This window comes from Pelodiscus sinensis, chromosome 3 (genome assembly GCF_049634645.1).
Source record: "Pelodiscus sinensis isolate JC-2024 chromosome 3, ASM4963464v1, whole genome shotgun sequence".
Taxonomy (NCBI): Eukaryota; Metazoa; Chordata; order Testudines; family Trionychidae; genus Pelodiscus; species Pelodiscus sinensis.
The window spans coordinates 118718991-118743908 of record NC_134713.1 but is presented as its reverse complement, the minus strand read 5'-3'; the positions used below and the strand labels follow the sequence as shown (position 1 = coordinate 118743908).

General features: G+C 43.4%; 1 long non-coding RNA gene across 2 annotated transcripts; it reads left to right on the top strand.

Annotated features, from left to right (window-relative positions):
• LOC142827946 (uncharacterized) lies at positions 1 to 23964 on the top strand. Of its 2 annotated transcripts, XR_012902763.1 has the most exons (5): positions 1 to 172; positions 775 to 963; positions 16765 to 16849; positions 22939 to 22983; positions 23732 to 23964. It is a non-coding gene; the product is annotated as an uncharacterized LOC142827946 (long non-coding RNA). The 2 variants fall into 2 exon arrangements; XR_012902762.1 differs by lacking the exons at positions 1 to 172; positions 775 to 963 and adding an exon at positions 8862 to 9287.
• The last annotated feature ends 954 nt before the right edge of the window (positions 23965 to 24918 follow it).

Here is a 24918-nt window from a genome sequence, read left to right as displayed (position 1 = left end):
TCTTGCCACTTGCAGAGCTCCTGTTAAGTGAATGGAGCTCTATGTTAGAATCTTCCAGTGTGACACTTACTTCAGAATTGTTTTGCAGCTGTTGTGTGAACTGAACCTGCATAATTTATAGCTGTAAGATTTGCTTCTGCTTGTCAATTATTATGAGAATTTTTCAGGAAAGGTTGTATGGAATTGTATTTAAAAAAGTATGAAATGGTATTAAAACTTACTTTTAAAAGTAGGCTAGTAAGGGGTTTGTTTCTTTAAGCCTTTGGTAGTCCTTAACTGGCATTTTAGTCTTCTGTGATTAAGGCCTAGAGCATTTCACAGAAAAAGCATTTTAAAACCCTATACTGTACTGATAGTAAACTCTGCCCTTCACTTCATAGGAGGCCTGGCTGTATTTTCCTTCTAAATATAAACATGTTCTTATTGATAAGTAATTGTACAACACTTTAGTTATGAGTCTGTTTGTATGGCTGAACAGTACAGATTACATCTGATGTGGCCAGAGAAAGTGCTGGTAGCTGGATCTCCCTCGGGCCTCATCTGGTCAAAAAACCTCTCAGGATTAGAACAAAGAAGGTGTAGGTCCAGAAAAGGGTAGAGGTGGTAACTAGGTTGGTGAAGCTTAAAAATCCCCAGATTTGTTTAATCTTATGAAACATAAAAGTATTCTAGACAGAAGGTAGAAGAGAGTTTTTATTCATATACATGGGGAGGAAACCTCACTCATTTGCCTAAAGGAAAAATTGTCTTGATTCCCTATTCTTCCTTTGATAGAGAGATGGAACAATCAAGACAAGAAAAACAGAAATGATTGGAACAGGTGGATTAACTTGTGGATGCACGGGGACTATTTAAACTCTATAAAGAGATAAAAGGAAATGAAGAAATTTTAATTGTTCCATTATTTCACTGAACAGGATTTGTCACAGGGAATAGGGAACCAGATGCAGCTGAATAATACTGGTAACTAAATTTGCATCAATTACCATTACATTACATACATCCTTATATATTCCATAGTCTATATTAAATTGAAAGTAAATTAGTGCACATGCTCAGTAAATCTTCAGTTCAAAAAGTTATTTATTCAAGTGCCTAGGCTGGCTGTCTCATCCCCCCTAATCTCTTCCGGAAATCAAAGTTCAATGTGAGGTGCTCTTCATAAAAATTTGCACAGGCACTACAGATTGAACCTTTCTAGTCTGGCAATCTCTGGTCCAACTACATCTGTGGTCCAGCCAAATTTTAGTTAGTTGGAGGTCCACTTAGGGGTGTGGTCAGGTTTCCTGTGGTCCCATAAAGTTTGTCTGCAGCCACCAGTTCTGGCTCTCAGAGCTCTGTGCTGCTGTTTAGCTCTAATTTACTCCTAAATGTCTTCTAAGAGCCCAATAAGCAGTGGAAGTGTTGGTAATGCTGTTAGACAATATTGACTTCCTGTGGTTTGGCAAATTCTCTGTTTCAGCACCAGTTGGGTCTCGAGAGTGCCAAACTATAGTTCAACCATTTAGCTTGGAAATTTTATCTGAGTTATTCTGTTGCTTTGATCATTTGGTACAAAGACAATGAAATAATGCAAATATTTCAAACTTTACATATAATTCAAAATACATTAAACCCTGAGCATAATCTGTAAATGCAGAATTTATAATGTAAGTAAGTTATTAACAGTTGTATATAATTAGTATATGGTCAAGAGGTTTTCAGCCTCTAGTCCATGGGCTTCTGAGGGTCCATAGATTATGTCTCAAAAGGCTGACTGAACAGAATTTAATTACCGTATATACTCGAGTATAAGTCGACCCAAATATAAGCCGAGGCACCTAATTTTACCCCCAAAAACTGGGAAAAAGTATTGACCCGAGTATAAGCCTAGGGTAGGAAATAAGGCAGCCTAGGGTAGGAAATGAGTCGGGGCGAAAGCTGCTCCGGTGCCCCTGGTCTGCTGGAGACCGTCTCCAGCAGACCAGGGGCACCGGGCGGGTTCCCGCGCTTCTGAGGCTTTGCCAGAGCAAAGCCTCAGAGGCGCGGGGAACCTCCGCTGCTGCCGCTTCAATCTGGGAGCCTGTGGTCTGCTGGGGACCGTCCCCAGCAGACCACAGGCACCCAGATTGAAGCGGCAGCAGCGGAGGTTCCCCGCGCCTCTGAGGCTTTGCTCTGGCAAAGCCTCAGAGGCGCGGGGAAGCGCCGCTGCTGCCGCTTCAATCTGGGTGCCTGTGGTCTGCTGGGGACCGTCCCCAGCAGACCACAGGCTCCCAGATTGAAGCGGCAGCAGCGGAGGTTCCCCGCGCCTCTGAGGCTTTGCTCTGGCAAAGCCTCAGAGGCGCGGGGAAGCGCCGCTGCTGCCGCTTCAATCTGGGTGCCTGTGGTCTGCTGGGGACCGTCTCCAGCAGACCACAGGCTCCCGGACTGAAGCTGCAGCCCCGGGGGGGGGGGGGGGGTCCCGCGCCTCTGCGGCTTTGCCCGCCTCAGTTCTCGAGATGCTGACTCGAGTATAAGCCGAGGGGGGGCATTTTTCAGCACAAAAACTGTGCTGAAAAACTCGGCTTATACTCGAGTATATACGGTATATAGAAACAATGGATTTTCAAAGGCATCTGTGCTTCCATTTGAAATTTCCAAAGGGGTCTGCATGCACCTCTATTAGACATTTTTTAGGGATTCATAAATAAAAAAGATTGAAAACCACCAATATAGACTATAGACATGGTCTGGTTAACAGTTCAATAAGCTTTAGCCGAGTCATTGCCATCAGGTGTAGTTCAACCAGTTATCACCCTTTCTAGACAGCTAAAATTGATGCATCAGTTCTATTGGCTGTAATGAAAGTGGTATGATGGAAACAAGAAATGTGTCAGAATTCTCACAGAGGGATTACTTGGCACAACTGTTTTTTAGACAAAAAAATACATTAAAATAGAATTACCCTTAAAAATACATATCAGTCACTGACTTAAGGGTAAAAAATAATTATCCCCAAACCAAGCATTAGAAATCAAAGAAATTCAGTATTAAGGCTATACTGTAAAGAAATGCACAATAAGGCACTTAAATAACCTTATATCTACCCTCTAGTGACACCACGAGGAGAGAAAAATTGAATGAAATCCAATGTGCCTTTAAAAATTAATGTAATTTACTCTAGGACCACAGATGGTAAAACTTTAATCATAACCATCAGTTTAGTGCATGACATCACACTACAAGAATTAAGGCTGTTTGGGTATCTTCACTGTGTATATCTTACCTTCAGCATGTTTTCTTGTTTTACCCCATCAAGCTATTTCAATAGTTTCTATGAAATGCACAGATGCTCACTCTCTGTGAGCTCATAAAATGTATAGCCCGTTTGAAAGCATCAGGCAAACATTCATGCCAGAAATGCTATAACATTTTTATTCCAGTGAGAGAGACCACAGACTAACTGTCAAAAGCACTAGAGAAGGCACAGACCACCAGCAGCAGTATAGGAAATAAAACTGCTTTCTACCACACTCAGCTTGTCTGGATGGAAAAAGAAAAAAGCTGCTGTAATTTAACTGATATCATCATTTGGCATAAGTGGCCCTCATACTCAGACCAGCAATATAGAAGACTGGTCATAGTTCAAAAGCAGCAGACTCTTTTTGGCTGTGAGATGCAGTTTATTAGGAGTTGTATGGAGTTAAGGTTGAAGGAAGATGTTAGATATAAGCAGAGTTTGTTTCCTAAGAGGCATGTGATTGAGTGACTATATAGTTGGTAGGGGTATTATATATAGTTAATTAAGTAAATGTGCAACTGCTGAAAATTTCAGTGGTTACATGCCGGGGTAGAGGAGGGGAGTCAGCTCTCCAGGAGCCAGGATGTGTGGGGAGCTGGCTTTTTAGCCAGATTCCCATGTGTACCAGGAGCCTGCATGTAACCATGAAGGTTAATCCATGTTCACAGTTACACTTTCACACCCCTATTAGCTGGTATGCTCTTCAGAGTAGCTGTTCTTTAGCGGTGCTTCAGATGGGTAGCTATGTTAGTTTGCAACGGGAAAATCTTTAAAATCAACAAATAGTCTTGCAGCACCTTAGAGATTAACAAAAGATGTAGAATGGTAGCATGTGCTTTCGTGGGCACAACCCACTTCTTCAGATTAATGGAGTTTAAGGGGTCCAGTTTTCAAATAAATAGCACAGAGAGGGGATGGGGGAGTGGAAAGAGGAGAAAAAAGAAGAAAAAAAAAAGGGAAAGCAATTGTCAGTGAGAGTGTCCATGTTAAACAAAGCTGATAAGAATACTTAGCACCCACTTTAAGTACCCTTTGGTTTTTTTTATGTCATTAGGATTTGGAATGCCATGGGCCATCCAGCCAATGTCTTTGTTAAGACTTCTGTTGCGGGAGTTAAACTTGTGAATGAAATTAAGTTCTGTAGCTTCCCTGTTGAGCCGGCATTTGAAATTGGTTTGAAACAATACGATGACATTGAGTCATTAATGAGTGCCCAGGCAAGTTAAAATGTTCCCCGACGGGTTTCTGTGTGCTGCCTTTTTGGATATCTGATTTCTGTCCATTAATTCTTTCTCATAGAGACTGTGCAGTTTGGCCAATATACATGGTAGAGAGGCATTGCTGGCACTTGATGGCATAAATCACATTAGTGGATGTGCAGTTGTACGAGCCTCTGATGTGGTTGTTTACATGGTTAGGTCTTGTGATGATATTGCATATATAGATGTGTGGACAGAGTTGGCATCTGCATTGACTACCGGGGTGGGTTCCTGGATGAGTATGATGGAGGTGCTCTGGATGGTTATAGGAAAAAAATTGTTTGAGATTAGGGGGTTGTCTATAGGTGAGGATTGGCCTGTCCCCCAAAGCTTGTGAAAGTGAGGGATCATTTTCCAGGATAGGTAGTAGATTATTGAAAATGCATAGGAGGGGTTTAAGTGGGGGGCTGTGGGTGATGACAAGTGGTGTCCTGTTTTCTTTGTAGGACCTATCTTGAAGTAGCTGATGTCTGGGTACTCCTCTGGCTCTATCAATCTGTTTTCTCACGTTTCTGGGTGGGTATTTCAGTTTTAAGAATGCTTTATATAAATCCTGTAGGTGTTTGTCTTTGTGGGATTGGAGCAAATCCAGTTGTATCTTAGGGCCTTGCTGTAAATGATTCGGAAATGTCTCTTGGATGGAAGCTGGAGGCATGTAGGTAAGTGTAACGGTTGGTAGGTTTCTGGCATAAGGTGTTAGAAATGTGTCCATTGTGTAATTGTACTGTAATGTCAAGGAAGTGGATCTCTTGTGTGGACTGGTCCAGGCTGAGGTTGATGACGAGGTGGAAGTTGTTGAAATCTCTGTGAAATTCTTCAGAGGTATCTTTCCTGTGGGTCCAGATGATGAATATGTCATCAATGTAGCGTAAATAGAGATGGGCTGTGTCTACATTGGCACCCTTTTCTGGAAAAGGGATGCTAATGAGACAAGTCAGAATTGCAAATGCCGCGGGGGATTTAAATATCCCCCGCGGCATTTGCATGAACATGGCTGCCGCTTTTTTCCGGAGAAAAGCGCCAGTCTAGACGGGATCTTTCAGAAAATAAAGCCTTTTCCGGAAGATCCCTTATTCCTCTTAAAGTCAGGAATAAGGGATCTTCCGGAAAAGGCTGTATTTTCTGAAAGATCCCGTCTAGACTGGCGCTTTTCTCTGGCAAAACCCCGAGCCAGAAAAAAGTGGCAGCCATGTTCATGCAAATGCCGCGGGGGATATTTAAATCCCCCGCGGCATTTGCAATTCCGACTTGTCTAATTAGCATCCCTTTTCCGGAAAAGGGTGCCAATGTAGACACAGCCTAAGAGTATTAGGGGGTGAGAGCTGAGGAAACATTGTTCAAGACTAGCCATAAAGATGTTGGCATATTGTGAGGTCTTGTGGGTGCCCATAGCTGTGCAGCTGACTTGAAGATATAAATTGTCCTCAAATTGGAAATAGTTGTGGATGAGGACAAAGTGGCAGAGCTCAGTCACCAGGTGTCCAGTGGCATCATTAGGGAGAGTGTTCCTGACTCCAATAATCCATCGTTGTACGGAATGTTGGTGGAAAGAGCTTCTATAGCCATTGTAGCCAGGATGGTGTTTTCGGGAAGATTACTGATGACCTGTAGTTTCCTCAGGAAATCGGTGGGGTCTCAAAGATATCTAGGTGTGCTGGCAGCATAGGGTCTGAGGAGAGAGTCAATATAACCAGATAATCCTACTCTGTGTGCACGAGTGCTTGAGATGATGGGTCGTCCGGAATTTCCAGGTTTGTGTAATGCGGATAGCAGATAGAAAACTCCTGGTCAGGGATTTGGGGATGTGTTTGTGTAGAGTTAGTGGTGCTGTCAGTGAAGGTGGCTTCAGGGCTTTCATTTTCCCCTGGCTTCTCTTTGTATTGCCAAACAGGGAGAAAGGGCCTCTAGGTCTCTCTCTTTTATATAATGAAGAATATAATATAAAGTGTAAATCTGAAGATGTTTTCCTTTTTATGAACTTCTCTTACTGTATTGCTGTCTAGTAGCAGGTAACTGGCCTGAAACTTCAGAGAGTTATTTGCTGTCAAAACAGGGTTTGAATTAGATACCACTTGGTCATTTGCTTCTCTTGCTTTGTGTGCTCAAACTGCAAAAAGAAAGAGGCAAAAATGTTGAAACAAAAGCTAGGGCAGTACCTCTACACTGAAAAAAACAAAATAAAACCCATGTCAGCAAGTCTGAAAGACTGAGTCTACTGACTGGTGTTTATACCACCAGGCCAACAACTGCCATGTTCTGTGGGTGCTCCTGCTTGAGCTCTGAAGGTATGTCTGTGCTACAGTTAGACACCCAGGGCTGGCTCATGCCAGCTGATTCTAAGTAGATTTTCAGAGTGTCACTGGGGTCTGCCCTCTAGGACCCTGAAAAGTAGTAGGGTCCCAAACCCCAACACTTACATAGCAATTAAAAGGCTCTTATCCTGAGATCCATGAGACCAAGTGAGCTGGTAAAAGACTAGCCATGGGTGTCTAATTGCAGTGTAAACATATCCTGAGATCATTCCCACCTACCTTTACTCTGCCAATGCCACCATTTCTGAAATGTACAAGCTCTTCTCCTTTTACTAACCAGTCACTTTTCTTCATGGGATTCTATAATGCTGTTAAAGGACAAAAAGGAGGAAAGTGGGGAGGGAACAGTTTCCTGTGCCACCTTGCCTCTGTTCTCATTGACCTCAAACTAACCAGTAGGAATTATGTGCATACACTTCTTTTACTATTGCTATTTTCAGGGTGCTACCTCATGCAAACCTAGTATGGGTATATTCCTGTGAACTGGGAGTAGAAAGCTGTATAAGGCTGTGAAGTGGTTCTTAATGTAGGGTTGTTGTTTTTTTGCCATTGAATTGTGTTTTTTCTAGAGGCTTTTTTTTCTTAGCAATTGAAATCTGACCAGCAGAAAATCAGACCTTGTGTTCTTATGCATATAAAATGGCTGTGTTGACTAGCTTCTCATTTTATTTATTTATTTCTGGAAATCAGCTTCCCTGTTGTCATGTTTGCTAGGTAAATGGCTCCATAGAATTCTTTTTTGGCATGTAATCTTTTGCTGTGTTAATGTTACCATTATTGTTAATTGCATTGTAAAAGTACTGCCTGGGGCTCCCTGATATTTCATTATGTTTTATACACGCAGCCTTTTCTTTAGTATAATTCTGTCTTGGTTCCTTTTAGTGCACTTGCTCCCTTTTCCTCTGCACAGTGAATTTTAGACATGGCATTAATGGGATTTTTGTATGCTCTCATTCATTTTGAAGATTGGAAAAAATAATCTCTTAATGCATGCTAGCAACAAAATACCTACACTCAACAGATCTGTATTTCAACAGCAAATGTCAGCAGAATAGCTCCCTAGTGAAGATTTTAAGGCAGCTGAACCCTTGATTTGCTAAAGTATTAGGAAAAACATCTACTGAGAAAGCAAGCCAATGTTCCACTTCCACAGCCAGTAGCCATCTGAAAGTAGTAGTTAATTCATGTACATTTTGTGGGGTTTGAGTCACCTCTCCGTTATCAATCTGACACCAGTGTAGCACCACTTATTTTGGTGAAATTATTCCTTGCGTGCACCCATGTTAAATGGGATGAGCAAGAAGCCCCACAAGACTAGAAGTGCATAAAGTTGGAAAAGGGCATGCCCAAGAAAACTCATTCTGAAAGAATAAAAATTTGATTTTGAAAGAACCTGAATATTTCCTGCAAGGTGCCCGGTGCTGTGAAATCCCAATAAAGTAAGTATTTCTAGTGGAAGCTGAGGGGACTCATTACTTCAGAGAATTTGGCCCTAACTTTAGTTTCCACCCTCATATTTCTCTGGAACAGTAAATTAATAGATTTATTAGATGTGACTCTCAGTCTCAGTAGATGGATGATTTAAAATGCTTCTAGGATTTCATCTCATTTAAGTGTTTCTTACACATGTAATAGCCTGATTCTTGGTCCTAGTAAAGCCACATACATCATTCTACAATGTGAGGCCTTTTACATGCCAGATTAGTGCAATGAGGGTTTAGCTGAGGATCAGACCCTTAAAGAAGCATGTGTTTGTGATGCCCAGGAATTGAGTAACCTGCTTTGGATTTCAGTTGTGCCACAGACTTACTATGTGACCTTTTTTATGTCATTAAATTCTCTCTGTCTGTTTTTCTTCACATTTTTAAAATGGAACTAAAACTTCCCTGTGTGCTGAGGAACCTGCCCCCACACAAGGTCAGAGTAGGTGTAAAAAGGCCAATTAAGCCTGTGACAGGCTGCATCTGGAAAGGCATCAGGGCTGTTAAGTTCTAATTGATGATGAAGCCCAGGTGGGCAGGGACAGGCTGAGCTGAAGAAGAGGGGAGTTGGTAAAAGAGAAGCAGGAGGTGTTGGGTTCCTTCTTGGGGAAAAGGAATATGGATTGTGTGAGGTAGGTGTAGAAAATAGAGGAAGCTTTAGTGATAACCCAGGGGTGAGTTAGAAGATAGTGAGACAGAGCTTAGTGAAACAGTACCTGTGTCTAAGATTTGGTAGACTGTGGTTGCTACGCAGTGTCTCTGGGCCGTGGATCAGAAGATTGCCTGAGAGAGTTAGTCTAGAGGGCCTTTCGTACCCTGGAAAAACAAAATGATAGTGACCTGGGCTGGTAGGATTAACCATGAGAAAGCGAATAATCTGTCCTGAGAGAATGCTCACAGGATGAGCAACCAAAGGAGCAGGAGCACCAGATTAATCGAGCTAATGACCAGATAAGACCAGGGCAGAGTTTTAATGGTGAGTAATACAACCTGTCTCAAAATCTTGAAGACATAATTAATTGATGTTAGGTTCTTGGATGGGAGGAATTTTAAAATCCAAGTTTTCACCTACATACATAGGCACTATAACCTATGCTACAGGTTAAAATAGGCTGCTGATCCAGCTAACCCAGCATTTTAGTGCTGGTCATAGCCATTAATTAGTGTTCATCTGGGCAAACCAGATTAAAACCATTGTGTGAATTACAGTGCTGTTGTGTTATGATGGGGATAAAGGAAATAATTTTCCATCATGAAAAGATGGAGGCTAAATAAAGCTTTTCAATTCTTGATCTAGTGGATTTCTCATGTCTTTAAAATCCTGCTAAGCTATTTGCCATTACAGCTCCTTATGGCAGCAAATTCCATGTTTTCATTCTCTGTGGCCTTTCAGTGTGTCCTTATCTTGGTTACACTTGTCTTTCAGTTACACCAAAAGTACTTGCATTTTCTGAAATGAGCACATGGTAAAAACTTACGACTTACCCCACAATTCATGTAAAATAGGGATCTGAAGCTCCTTGAGACACACACAAATTTTCCTGTGTGTATAAAGATTATAGTAGAATTGCATGAATCCCTATAGTAGAAAGGCAGTACAAAACCAGAAGCTCTCACTAATGAGAGCCTAATTATGTAAGCCATTAGTCATGAGTAGTCTCATTGAATTAACCAGAATTGCTTTTGAGTAAAGGTGGTGAAATCAAACTCTCAAATCAAGCTTAACAAGTGGAGGGGGGAAATGGATTTTCTTTGGAATGAAAGTTGTTTTTATTGGATTTTAAAAATGTTTCAAATAGGTATGAAATGGTCAGGATGCAAACCCATGCTTGGGATATCCCTAAGCCTCTGTCTGCCAGATGGATAACGGGGTGGATGGCTTGTTCATTCACTTTGAAGCATTTGACATTGGCCTATGTTGACAGATGGGGATGCTGGACCATTAGTCTGACAGTCAGACCAATCTGGCTATCCTTAGATTCTTGGAAATATAGTCTGCAGGTTTTGGTTAAAATACTCAAATATTTGGAAGTGACCTATTGTGCAGCCCTCATTCTGTAGAGTAAACTCATGACATTCAATCATGCTAATTACAAAAGCAGTAACTGTTGCTATGTGCTGGAAGAAAGGTAATCTCAAAGTATTTTTTGGCTCTTTACTCCTCTTTGTCTTCAGTGCACATATGTTAAGGCTGAAAGCTAATATGGGTTCCTGAGGTAACCACACCTCTGAGCTCTTTGTGTCTGGGCACTATACCTTCAGACTGAGGGCTTGGTTTCACACTCCTGCAGTTCACTGATGATCTTACCAGGTCTCAGGTCCACTCTACACCTACGTTAGGTTGATCCAGCTATGTGATTCTGGGGTGTGAAAAATCTGCATCTGAGTGATGTTATTGAGCCAGCCTGATCCCTAGTGTAGATTGTACTTCGTAAAAGGGAAAAATCCTTCTGTCAACAACACTCCTGCTGCTTGGGGAGGTGGGTTAACTACATTGATGGGAGAACCATTGGGCTAGGTCTACACTGGCAGCTTCTTGCACAAGAAAATGTTCACACTGCCATGTGTGAGCTGTGCTTTGGCACAAGAGCATCTGTGGCAGTGTGGAGGCTCTCTTGCACAAGAAAGCTCTGATGGCCATTTTAGTCTTAGGGCTTTCTTGCACAAGAAACCCCTGCTAAGCATCCACACTGCCCTCTTGTGTAAGAGCTCCTGCGCAAGAGGGCTTATACCTGTTTAAAAAAGAGCGTAGCTCTTGCGCAAGAATCCCTCTTACCATGCTGTACTGTAAATCTTCTTGCGCAAGAGCGGGTGGGCAGTGTGGATGCTCTGCAGAGGAATGGCTGTTCTTGCACAATAACCCACCAGTGTAGACATAGCCTTGCTGTAGTGAGAATCTATGCTTAACTGCTACAGCAGTACAGCTGTAGGGCTTCACCTACACTGTTGTATTGTTTCGAGTATAGATAAGCACTGAGACTAGGTCAGCCCTCGGAGCCCTGTTGTCTTGGGGCAATGACGGAGTGATCCAGTGACAGCCAGCTGTGTCAGAGCTATGGGTTAGCCATTCTGAATGAAAGCGTTACAAAGAGAACCATTTATTTGCTGGTTTCCTTCAGCAGATGCTTCCTGATCTTTCACAGGAGGGTCCTAGCCAGTTTCAAAGCATTGCAAAGACCGTCTCTGCTGGTTGCAGTTTCGTGTTAGCTTTTGGATTGCATGTGAATGAGCCAGGACCATCTTGAGGATTTGTGGGGTCCTACACAGGATCATAAAACGGTGCCCCACTGACCCAGTGTGTCAGGGGGCACAGCCCCTGGGCAGAACCTATGTGGGGGGCGAGATTGGACCACATCACCCTACCAGCTCACTTGCCCCACAGGCAGAGCCCCTCTGCTGCTGGTTAGAGCAAGTCCTCCACAGCCTATTTGGAACGAGAGCAAGGCCAGGTGAACAGAGCAAAGCCTTCCTGCCTTGATGCATACATGCTCCCCTCTCTCCTGGCCCTGCCCAGCTCTTCCTGCTGCCCAGCTGCTGCCTGAGTGAGCAGAGGAATGGAACCCAGCATCCTGCACTCTCCAGGTGAATCCCTGCCCTATCCCTGAGTTCACTGGAGATCCACCTCTCTACTTTCAGTGGGTCTCCTATCCTGCCTTCCTGATGTGGGGTCCAGTTCCATCCCTGGGGCAGCCTGTGTTGGCTGTCTGGCTGCCCCTAGGGTCTAATTTTTATAGAGATGGTGCTGCTCATACCTGGCTTGGGCCAGCAAGGAGGGGACAGGAGGCTGGCAGCCAGAGATGAAAGTAACTCACATTACAGGTACTGTTGTATCGCACCCCACCCCCTTTGGGTGGGCAGGTCGCAATAGGACAGGACTGCTACGTCATATCAGACTAGACATGAAGGTATTCCACTTCATGAGGTAAAAACTGAAAAGGATTTGTCATGTAAAATATTGTGATTGTAAAATATATGTAATTAAAGCAATAACTCTGTCTGCTATTAAAGCAGTTTGATTCTTGTTGGAGTGTGTGGGAAGGAGCCAGTGGGTGTGTGGGGGATGCAGGGTAGAAGGGGGAATTCTAGAGGCTTGGGATGGCAGCAGCGGGGAGGGGACGGGGGTGAAAGAAGGGAGGGGGAGGAGGCTCAAGGCAGTGGGTGGGAGTGTAAGAGACTCAGGGCAGGATGTGTGTGTGGGAAGTGCAGGAGGAGGGGGATGGCACCACAGGGAACCCTGCTGTCTGTGGTGCACTTCCCCTTCCTGTTCCCCACTCACACCAAGCGGTATGAGCCTCTCTGTGGGGGGGGGAGGTGGGGCCAGAGCAGCTGAAGCAGGCTTTCCTCTGTTCTGGCTTGGCTGGTGGGGGGGGGGGGGGGGGCGGGAGGAAAGAAAAGGGGCACAGAGGGCAGCCCTGCCTCCTTCCAAGAACAACTGACTGCCTGAGGTGCACACAGCACCTGTCGGGGGGAGGGAGAGCACTGTAAAATTTTCCCCCAATGTTTGGGTGTCCCATGCAGCTCCATATTTCACATATGCAGAGGGATAGACCTGGAATGAGCTCATTTAGACCAGGGCTGTCTCTTCATAATGTCTACAGTTGTCTGGCTGACTGGACTCTTGAATCAGGTCAAACCAGTATATGTTCTCTTCCCCCAGCAGTGAAACTTTGAAAATCCCGAACTGCATTAGGGATTTTCTGTAATTATTCCCCTCTCTTCCCTGTGTGATTTCAATTCCTGTATTAAGCCAGAAATACAATCAACAGCTAGCACATCAACACTTATAAAGTATGTGAATATTTGATGTGCTTTTAACATCTGTCACACCTAAAAACAATCTTGAGATTTTTTATTAATGATTAAGTACTCCAATTGGCATGTTTGATTAATGTGCTTTATAAGTATCTAACAAGAGGCTTCATAAAGGAGTTCAGGGATAGCTTATCTCATTTCATATACCTTCACCTTAACCACACTTTGCTGCTTTTATTTCGTATGAATTTTATTGCCATCCCTAAATTTGGAATGATGTCAAAATTGAGCTCTGTTCATTCAGAGGGTGGGGGGACAATCTGCCTCATGATGTCAGATTAGGCAAAATTAAAGTTACTTCCTGCCTTTCCCTCTCAAAACACCTGTGCCATATGCACAATGTCTGTCTCCTTTCTGAAAGAAATGGGGGTATGCTTGATTATCTCAATGGCACTCAGATGGATCCGTGACTCAGTTATTGTGAAATGAACAAGGTATGCCCCATAGAAATCTGAATGCTGTCCTCTGAGTCTCTATCTAAGGGATGTAGGCAGGTTTTAGAAGATGCATGACAGTTGCTCCACCAAATATGCATATTTTAAAAGCTGAACTCCACTCACAGGATGCATGGGGTTCACCATAAAACCTGAGAAGGATTCTCTTTGGTTGGCATCATCTTCATTTGTTCTGCTCAGGATTCTGGAGAGAGCTTCCAAGTAAATCAGGCCCACCGACAAGGGTGGCCAAGGGAGCAATTGCCTCAGGAAGTAGAGAGTTAAAGGGGCCCCTCTGTTTCCCGAGGCAATTGGGACAAAAAGGACAATTGCACAGGGGCCTGGAGATTCAAAGGGGTCTGGAGCGCCTGGCAGCTGCTGCAGCAGCAGATCTGAGGGCACGGGGAGGGGGCACTGCAGTCCTGGGACTGCTAAGAGCTGACTGTCCTCAGCCCTGCCTTTTCTGCCCTCAGCTCTGGCCCTTCGGGAGCATGGAGTCAAGGCCCCCTCCTCACCTTGCCCTGGGGCCTGCAGTGGCTGTTGGGCCTGCTGCAGCAGATAATACCACCCTGGAAATATAGCCTACACAAAGCCAGTATGTTGCCCCCTATGGAGTGCAACTTGCCAATATGCCCAAGCAAATGTTTATAGGACCAGAGGCAGATGTAACTTTGAGGGGAAAAAATGAAGATGGTGGAAGGACAGAGTGATCTTTTAAAACATAGTGACTATGTCTAGACTGGCATGATTTTCCGGAAATGCTTTTAACGGAAAACTTTTCCGTTAAAAGCATTTTCGGAACAGAGAGTCTAGATTGGCAGGACTCTTTTCCTCAAAAGCACTTATTGCGGAAAAGTGTCTGTGGCCAATCTAGACGCGCTTTTGCGCAAAAAAGCCCCGATCGCCATTTTCGCGATCGGGGCTTTTTTGCGGAAAACAAATCTCAGCTGTCTACACTGGTCCTTTTGCACAAAAGTGACTTTTGCCCGAATGGGAGCAGCATAGTATTTCCACAAAAAGCACTGATTTCTTACAGTATGAAGTCAGTGCTTTTGCGGAAATTCAAGCGGACAGTGTAGACAGCTGGCAAGTTTTTTCCGGAAAAGCGGCTGATTTTCTAGAAAAACTGGCCAGTCTAGACACAGCCAATGCTTACAGGAAGAAAATACTGCTTCTTAAAAGGATCCTTTCTTGGCAGAGATCAACAGTGGCCTACATGTAGTAGAGCTGTCCCTGAGTAATTCTACTATTTATAGCTTATATATGGCAGTTCTTTTACTTGGGATGTATTGGGAGTAACTTGCATTAGAGGGTGTCACTGATAAAATGTACTGTTACCTACATTTTTGTCAGATATCAAGGGAGCATGTATTTACCTTTCCATACACTATATAACTTGTCAACTTTCCCTGGGTAGGTAGCAGGTGTAAGTCAAACAAGAGGAAATACTTTTGCACACAACACAAAATGAGCATGTGGAACTCATTGACATTGCATATTGTGATGACCAGGTGTATAACTGGGTTAAAAAAGAATTGGATACATTCATAAGGATAGGTCCAACATTGTCTATTAGCTAAGATAGTCAGGGATGTAACCCCATGCCTGGAGGGAACCGAAGCTTATGTTAGAAGATAGGAGTGGATCTTCCAAAATTTGCCCTGTTTTGTACACTGTCTGTGAAGCTCTGGTATTGGTTATTACAGGCACTGGATTCCCCTGTTCTGCCCCAGACACTTCCGCCCACCAAACCCCTTCCACCAAGTCACTGCTCCATCCCTGCTCTTCCCTTTCCTTCCCACAGTCTCTGTACTCCTTGAAACAGCTGATTGCAGGAGGCACTGGGAAAAAGGGGAAGGAGTGAATCAGCATGGCTGCTGATGGCTTGGAGGGACTAGCTGCTGGTGAGTGCTAAGCACCTACTGATTATTTTTTCCTTGGGTGCTCCAGCCTATTTCACCCTAACAGAAGGCACCTATGCTGGTTGTTTTTGGAAAGAGGATACTGAACTAGGTGGACCATTGGTCTGATCCAGTATGGCCACTCTTACGTTCTTACACATAGTACATATGCTACCACGCTGTATGGTGCAAATCTTGTATGCTTTGCTCAGGTTTTATGTGGTCCTTACCTAGGTTTTGATCGGTATGAGTTTGCTCACTGGCTCCCACTTTGGGATCTGGGATTGCCCTTGGCACAGAATGAATCAAGCACATTCTATCTTTCTCTGGAAATTGCACTTACCTGCTGGGCACTGAATCCCAGTCAAAGGGATCTGAGTGCTTTTAGAATCTGACAGAAGTGAGCCCTAAGATGGCTTTTTAACTGATGGGGAAAGAAACCAAGCCAAACCCACAAGAGACTGCATAATCAATAATACCATTGCCGATTAGGAGATTCAAGAGAGCCAGGGACACACTGTAACATGGGGAGTTCACCTTTCTCTTCCTGGAACAGCAGTTCAGTTTGCAACCAGTATTTTTATACCGTTTGTTGGTGTTTCCTCACTTCACTGAGACGGCCCTTGTATGAGGCTAGCTAGAAATGCATTATGCAGTGCCATGTTTGACTGCCACTTGGGGAGAGAATTAAGCTTCCAGCCAGGACAGATTCTGACCCACCTGGGAGCTGTTGCAGGTGCTGTCAGTACAGGAGCCAGAAGTAAGACTGAGAGGCGGGGCTCTGCTGCATCTCCCCTCCCTTCTCCCTTCCTTGCTTGCTCTGTGGTTGCTATAGCAGCAGCCGCAGCCGCAGCGGCATCCTCACGCTCAACTTACACCCATAATTTAAAGAACAAATTAAGCGTGTTTTTTTAAAGGGGGAGTGGGGGTGGTGGTGGTGGGGAGAAAGGTAGTTCAACTCACTGCTGTAAAAGAAGCATTTACTCTGTCAAAGTCACTTGGCAAAATTTAGAGCTGCAATTCTACCTATCCCTCCTCTTCCTTTTTTCCTCTCCCTCCCCTTTCAAAGCCTGAGTGTGAAGCAGCAGCTCCTCTGTGTGTCTGGCTGCCTGAGGAGTGGGAATTGGTGGTGGTCACACAGGAAGCCACACGGTACACTCGAGAAAGGGGCTCCAGCATATCCCAGAGATTGCTGCATTCTGACAAGTTCTCTGTGTCTGTTAGACACAGCACTCTCGCTAACTCACAGTTCTGGCTGTCTCTCTCATCCTCTTCCACGCATTCTCACATTTTCTTCTTCCCTCAGCCTGTGAAAGAAAAATTCCAACATGCCAATTGCCCACTTACTGGAGCTATGGAAAAAGATAGAGGTGGAACCCATGGACACAGAGGTGAGCCACAAACCAGCTCTTAATGATTTCCACAGGCATCCCAACTCCATTGGAAATGGACTAGTTAGAAGATGTAATTTATATAAAATGCTTATTTATTCATGTAAGTGCTTCGGGGAGTTCTCTGTCAGCGTGGGAACCTCTGCTCTGCTTGGCAAAACTTTTGGATGTTTCTTTTCGTGTCCTGTTTTGTGTTGAATGGAGAGCCCAATGGTTGATGGTGATGGACAATGTGAATAGCTTAATTAGTGAATAGCTTAATTTACTTCAGCAATGGGATAAGTAGCAAGGGAATGAGATAAATCTGTCATATTTAATACCTCTTTGTGGAATTATTCTTAAGAGATGGCCAGGAAATTTGTCATGCCTGAGCTCAATGGCTGCTGATTTCTGAAGTGATGAAAAACTTCAGGTCCTTTGATCATATTGGATGCTTGCTTAGACACCTACTTTGAGCAAACTGCCAGAGTATCGATCAATATACATTGCTTTACAGAGGCGGGTTTTTTTTAACGAAGGGGCTCTCTTGGAGATATTCTGGGACACTCTTAGTGTTGGAGAATGCCTATTGTACATTTTCAATATGTGCTTTACATACAGATTGGATTTCTGTGACTTTTTAAAAAGTGTAAATAGGTGGAATTAGTCTAAAATGTTTAAGACCAGAATAATTGTGCTTCTTGAATGTAAGAACTACCTTGATTGATTTTTTTCCCTAGCGAAGCTAAACCATTCCTCTTACCACTAGATGTAGTCTTGCTACATAAACGTGTCTCCCTTGTATTCCAATATCTACTAACTTTCTTCCACTACAAAATCCTTATAGGAAGGGGCATACATTTAGGGGTGGGGTGGGGGTTGCATTTCTTTTCCCCTGCATTTGATGCTTTACGTTTACTGGACATTTATTTTATACCAGTGAAACTTAATTGGCTTTGGTGGAGTCACACCTGATTTTGCTCCATTGTAGGTAAAATCAGAAATTACCCACTGTCTTTACTTGCCTCTAAAAATTATTGTTCAAATTCTGGATTGTACTCTAATTACCTAGCAGAGAAGATGATTGATAACCTATTAAAAAACTCACCAAGAACTATATAACATCATTACAGCATCTTGACTGCATCAGCCTTTGTCTTCAATACCTGTGTAGTTGTAGATCTTGTCTTATACTTGGAACAGGGCTATGCTAAAAAGATAGTTGACCCAGCTAAGTTGCTCAAGGGTGTGGAAAAATCCACACACTGAGGAACAACATTATGCCGATGTAATTTTAGGTGCGGTCAGTGGTAAAGAACCCCTGCTGTTCCTCTAATGAAAGACAACACTGAAGCACTGTATAACTGTAGTGGCTTAAGTACAGACATAGCCCTAGTCTCTGCCCTGAGGAGCTTACAAAACTCTCTTCTTCAGCTGGGTTTTTGTGCTGGTACTGTGAAGCATTGAATGCAATGAGCTGCGGTCTTACGTGACTATTAGGGGCTATTAGGTTCTGTCACAATATAAATTATAGTGTTTGTGGCTTTTCAGGCCTGTATATTCAGGAATTCCTGGGGTTGGGGGCGTGTTGCAAGTTGTGGGTGGCTGCCCCATCCTCGGCCTAGATCCTGGAGCGGATTGGGGGTGGGGGTGGGGAAAGGAATTCAGCCTTAGCCTTCCCCCAGCTGTCTGGAGCATGGGGGAGGGAGGCTGGGGCAATGTGCCACCCCAGCCTCACGCTTACTTGGAGGACTGTGGGGGGGCTGCATTCACACCCTTCACATGCCCCTTGCGTAGGGGCCTGCTTTTGTACATTTCCAGCACAAACTACAGTATCATTAGATGCATTACTAAATGAGAGCAAGACTTTTAAAACTGTAGACTTGTATATATTTGCCAGACTTATGCCTGGAGTGCAACAAACAGTTAAGCACACCCCCAGGACTATGGGAAACTGTGTGTGTGTGTGTATTTTTTTTTTCTAGCCATAGTCTTCATCATAGTCATAGCCTTTCTGAAGTATAGCTTAACATAAGACTGCAAGAGATTAGGCCTTATTTCTCAAACTGAGATGCTGAATTTGCAAAGTTTTCTGATGTGAATTTAAGTAAAATACATGAAAGATAAAGCAAGACAAAACAAAACTCACAATCACTTAAATTCTACTTTTACTGAGTATATAAATCACTTGTTTATTATCAAATCAATATAAATAATTTTCAAAAGTATTATAATAAATATCATAGCAATAGCTTGGTGTGAAAACCCTATGTTAGGAATGTATTTGCCTGGGGTGATCAAATGCTACCTTGAGCCATATCATTCACCTCCTTTCTTGTGGCAGTTCACTTTCTCACAGTTGATTTATGAGGAAAATCCTTTTATATAGCCCTGAAAAATTGCTATTTTAGGGAAATCCAAGCATCTTAACAAATATGGCACCTCTAAGCAATGTTCCCTCTAATTTTTTCCATCCATGTGTGGAATAAATTTTATGTGCAGTGAGGCATGTGTGGAGGGCACCTCCAGTAGAAACACACACTCTCGGCTGTGGGAGTTTTGCTAATCAGCTTGGTAGCATTTGAATCTCTCCTGAGTAGCCACCCAAGTGCTCATCTTAAACCACCTCTAAGTATAACATTGTTGCCCCTTTGGCCCACACAGTTAGCTAGCATTTGGGGCCTTGCTGACTTGTCTTGGTTAGGAGAGGAAAGTGGTGATAAGAGCTAAGTGTTCCTTTGGTGGAACTCTATTTATTTACAAACCATGTACATGCAGGCCTGTCTACCCTGAACACAATAAACACAAATAACAGCAGGCAGTTGCCTTGCTCAGGAATCCATTTTTGGAAAATGTCCTATCAAATGGAGACTATCAAAACAAAACACTTCAGCTATTTGGGCTAGACTCACAAGGGCATTTAGACGTCGTTCACAAACCAGGCAGTTGTAATGGTGTCCCCTTCCCTCCCTTACACTTAACAGCCGTTGGGGGAATGCCCTCTTGGGGAATGATGGGGACCTATGTGCAAAATCCCACTCGAGAACAGACTTGAATCCAGGCCTCCCCACTCCCAGGAGCCCACAAAGTAATCGGGGGTGGGGTTGTCTCAGTCTCTGCTTTGGAGCTTTTTGCATAAAATAGCAGAGTAGTCATGGGAGCCATGACACACTGAGTGACTGGATAACCACTGATTGGGGCATTCACTTGGGAGGTGGAATCCCTGGGTTTCCAGTCCTTGACCCAGACAGGAGACTTTCACCTAGGCCTCTCCCATCCCAAATGTGTGCCAACAATGGGGCTATTGGGCATAAAGAGATCACCTCTTGTTCCTTCTCCAGTCTTGTGAAAACAGACCTTATTTTGCTTTGCTTTCCTTAAAATACCCCAAACAATTTTTTTTCCAACTTTTCAATTTGTAAAATATTTCAGTTCTGGTCCAACCCAAATGAAAAATTTTTTTGGTGTCATGCTATCTCGCTTCTGTAACTGCTACCAAACCAAAGTAAGCAATGTATCACAATGGGGAGGGACTAAAACACACGTCTGTTAATTACAGGCATTAATAGTTGCCAGTCCATGCTACGGGGTGGGTGATGGGATTACGTTTTTGTGCATATAATGAACCAAAAATAAGAAGATTAAATAATTCCTTATTTAAAATAGGACCCTAGATCAGTGTTTTTGTTGGACTTAATTTCCAGCTCTAAAAGAATAACAGTTGGATAATGGACTCCAGACTTGTTCATTTTTATGTTAAGGTTTTGTTTTAGGAATATCTTAATAAGGATTACAATTACTAATAAATTGTTAGCATCCAAAAGGTCTATAATTTGCTCCACAATCATGACTTATGTCTAATTCCTTCTGATTTTTGCTTATACCCATCTATAATACATCCTACTCATGTCTGTAGCCTACTTATAACCCATGTAATCATTTATTAACCCTTCAAATATTTCAGAAACAACATTTTCATATAAAGTGTGGCTGTTTAATTCTAGCCTTGGTGAGTGGAAAGTTTTACCATTTGATAGCTGTTGATAGACATTTGATAGACTTTTCAATGGAAACTAGGAGCCTAAATACCTTTGTGAATCTGGGCTATTCTGTCTCCAGTGAGCAAGTGTCCATATCAAGTCATTGTCATGACAGTTGTGAATGCAGAATCCTGCTTTAAAAGTAAATACATTAAACTTTTACCTAGACTAAACCCTTAAAGTCTGCAATGTCTCCTCCACAAAAGATTTTCACATTTTGTAAACATGCCATCTGCCAAGGAGGGAGATAAACATCTTATTTCTTTTGTGTATGCAAATCTTCCCCCTTCATGCCAAAAAACCTTTCAAAATGCATTACCAGTATCCGAGCATGACTCAGTTGCAAGCATTTAAATACAGCACTTACACTAAATCAATTTTTTGTCAGCAGAGGTTCAGTAAGGACATGTACTGCATTGTGTAAAGTGAGTAAACAAGGAAGGATTAAGGTCCAAGTCCTACTTGCTTTCCTCACTGAATTTCAAGGGAACTGCTTCTGTGAGTAAAGTAAAAGGGATCAGGCCTTACACCATAAAAGATTACAAAATGAGACCGTTTTTAGTGGATCTGATCTTGCAGTTTGCTCAGGCAAAGCTCCGTTAATTTCAATTTGGCTTCCTTTGAGGATATTTTCCTGAGCAAGGACTTGGAAGGTCAAGCCCCGAATAATCTTGTCTACTTTAAAAGCCGTTTCCTCCCCCCAAAGACCTCAGCATCCAGTAGCTCCAGCCCACATAGGTACTTAGGGTACTGAATAAGTGGTAATACAGGCAGTCCCCAGGTTACGTGGATCCGACTTATGTTGGATCCCTACTTACGAACGGGGTGAGGGAACCCCGCACTAGCTGTGCCTCCCCCCTCCCCCCCAGCAGACCGCCGAGATGCGCCGCGGCGGTCCCGCCCGCGTCCTCCGCGGCAAGAAAAGCTGTCTGGGGGCCCACCCAGCAGACTAGGGAGACGTGGAGCAAAGCTGCGGAGGACGTGGGTGGCAGGACCGCCGAGACACGCCGCGGTCCCGCCGCCCCCGTTCTCCGCGGTGAGAAAAGCCTGGTCTGCTGGGGGGGGGGGGAGGCGCAGCTAGTGCGCGCGCCCCCCCCAGCAGACCAGGCTTTTCTCGCCGCTGGTCAGTTTCAGCAGCGGCTGAATCAGGATGCCTGGGGTAGAGCAGCTGGGGGGCTGCTGGGTTGGTCCCACAGCGCCGAGGTGCGGCGCTACTGGACCAACCCAGCAGCACCCCAGCTGCTCTGCCCCAGGTGTCCCCAAGTCAGCTGCTGCTGAAACTGACCAGCGGCTGACTACAGGAAGCCCGAGGCAGAGCTGCTCTGCCCCAGGCTTCCTGTAGTCAGCTGCTGGTCAGTTTCAGCAGTGGCTGAATCGGGGACACCTGGGGTACAATATGTACCAGTTCCGACTTACATACAAATTCAACTTAAGAACAAACCTACAGTCCCTATCTTGTACGTAACCTGGGGACTGCCTGTACTTTACTGGGAGCTAAACTCTTCTGGAAAATGTAGCCCTGAGTATTCTCTTTTTCTCCCTAGTGAAAGGTTGTTACCTTTCTAGATCTCCAGAATAATCTGTTTATGAATAATTTTTCTTCATTTTTTATTCAATCTTGACATGTTAATTGCATGAGTCTGTTTTTGATTATTCAGCGATAATCATGTGTAATAGACATTGCACTCTTAGTCCTGTCTATTATAACCTTTTTTCCTCATGTATTCTCCTACCTTTTTCTTATCAGATGAAACTCCTTACTTTGTTAAATAACAGGTAAGTAAAATGCACACTATTTAGTGCATATACACAGTAGATTCAGTATTATTTGGCGTTATGATATCTTTTTAAGGCAAAATAGGTAACTGAATTCCAAAAATGTAAGGCTTTTAGTTATTGGGGGGGAAAAAGGTTAATTTAACCATTGTAAATCTGGAGCAACTACCCTGACCTAAATTGATTCAGTTTTACACTGCTATAACAGAGCAGTCTTGTTCAGAATTGTGGTGGGTTTTATCCTCTGACTCTTCATAATCTATCTTCATGAGACTTTTTTCTTTTGATTGCCAGCCTGTAGTGGAAGATGCCAGTGTGGATGAAGAACTAACAAGTGAGGTAATGCTGTGCATGTTATAATTTCTGGCTATCTTCTACCTTCATGGGGAAAAAGTCTAGTTCCCACTCCCCCATCCCTTTCAAGAAACTAGCGTGATAATTGACTTTAACTCAAATGCTACTTTGAAAAATGAACATATACTATTTGGCCTGGATCCTGGGGATCTTTCCTAGCAATAAGTCTATTCAACTGTCAAAAAAAGCTATTGATGCCATGATGCTTGTCATTTTAAGAACTGGCCTAGAGAAAGCAACAGTGATTGTGTAAAGCAGGAAACTATTCTGCAGTGGCCAAAGGATAGTTCAATTACTCTAATAGTACTTTTATTTCTGTAATTCCTGACAGCTCCAGAATTGTTACAAAACTTTCAACAGCCATTCTATTCTAAGCATGAAAATGCTATTCTTTCAAAAGTGAGACAGCAAAACTGGTGTGTGTCAGTCTTGTAGCTTAATATGAAGGAAGAAAGGTTTGAGATGTTGAATGGAAGGAGTAGGGGAGAAACCCGATAAGAGTTAAAATGGGAGAATAGATTGAGGGGTGTGTGTGTGTGTGTGTGTTTGTATGAGCTCTCACATAGAAAGAGAGAGCTCTCTTTCCCCTCCTCCCCACTTCCCCTTCCACCCCATGTACTGACGAGCAGGGAAGAAAAGGGTTGGAGTCAAAGCTAAGAAGGATGAATAAGTAAAAGAGGAGGATAGATATAACATACATACTCTAACTCTTTACATGTTCTCTTGTATACAGATGTAATGGTGATCTGCTGGTCTTCGGAGCTAGTAAGCAGTGCAATTACACAAGTTGCAGTGCACTAGACTCTGCTGTGGTGAATTGATGCTAAATGCTTCCAAGCTTATGGGCTTACTTCCATTAGACTGGCTCTTCATCTCAAATAGATTGTGTTCTCATAGTTTAATAGCAAAGATAAATAAACAGTACTACACTTTTGTCTGCACAATAAAAGTACTTGCTTCTAATAGTAGGTACAGCCTGTAAGTGTTCAGTGCCATGTCAAAACTGGGATTAAAACCTGCTCAGCAGGGCTCCCCCTCATCCCCATGAGCTTTGGGCTTATTGAAACACTTACCCCCAGGAGGTTCCTTGTGAGTCATTCCTCATGTCTTAATAGTTTTTTATTAATAGCTCCCTTCAGGTAGTCGAAGGCTGCTATGAACCCCTCTCCCTACACACACTCTTTTCTTCTGTAGACTAAGTCCTCAGACACTCCTCACAATTCATGTGCCCCATCCCCTTAATCATTTTCGTTGCCTTCTGTTGTATTCTTTCCAATTTGTCCACATTCTGTAGCTGGGGAGCCCAAAACTGGGGGCATTACACTGGACGTGGCCTCTCCAGTATTGAATAGAGGGAATAATCACTTTGCTTGATCTGTTGGCAATGCTCCTACTAGCACATCCCAATATGTCATTAGCCTTCTAAGCAACAAGTGCACACTGTTGACTCCTATGCAGCTTCTCATCCACTGTAATCCCCAGGGATTTGAAAGCTCACAATTGAATATTGATTGAATACATCTTTGAAGTTTTACTATGCCAAAGAAAAATGCTATTTCCCTTTAATTTTTTAGTCCTTTACATTTAACACAATACTGTGCTTTTTTGCTGCTGCTGGATTGTCTACTTCTGGTCCAAATGAGTGAGTGTGATTGACTGGTCAGTTTATAACTCAGGGTTACAAAGACCTGAGGTTCTACTGTATTTTGGAAAGTTCTTATTAGTCAGGTGCTCTCTCTACTGCAGACCTATGATAGTAAGGAAGAGATCCTCCTCTTCACTCTGTTGTTGCTCAGAGTTTTCCCCCATGCCCTCCATTGCCTTTGGTTCTGAGTACCATGTTAGCAATAATTTAAGCGAAATTTCCATTAAAAAATGTTGACTGCAGCTTGCGGGAACAGATTGGTGGTTTATTCCCTA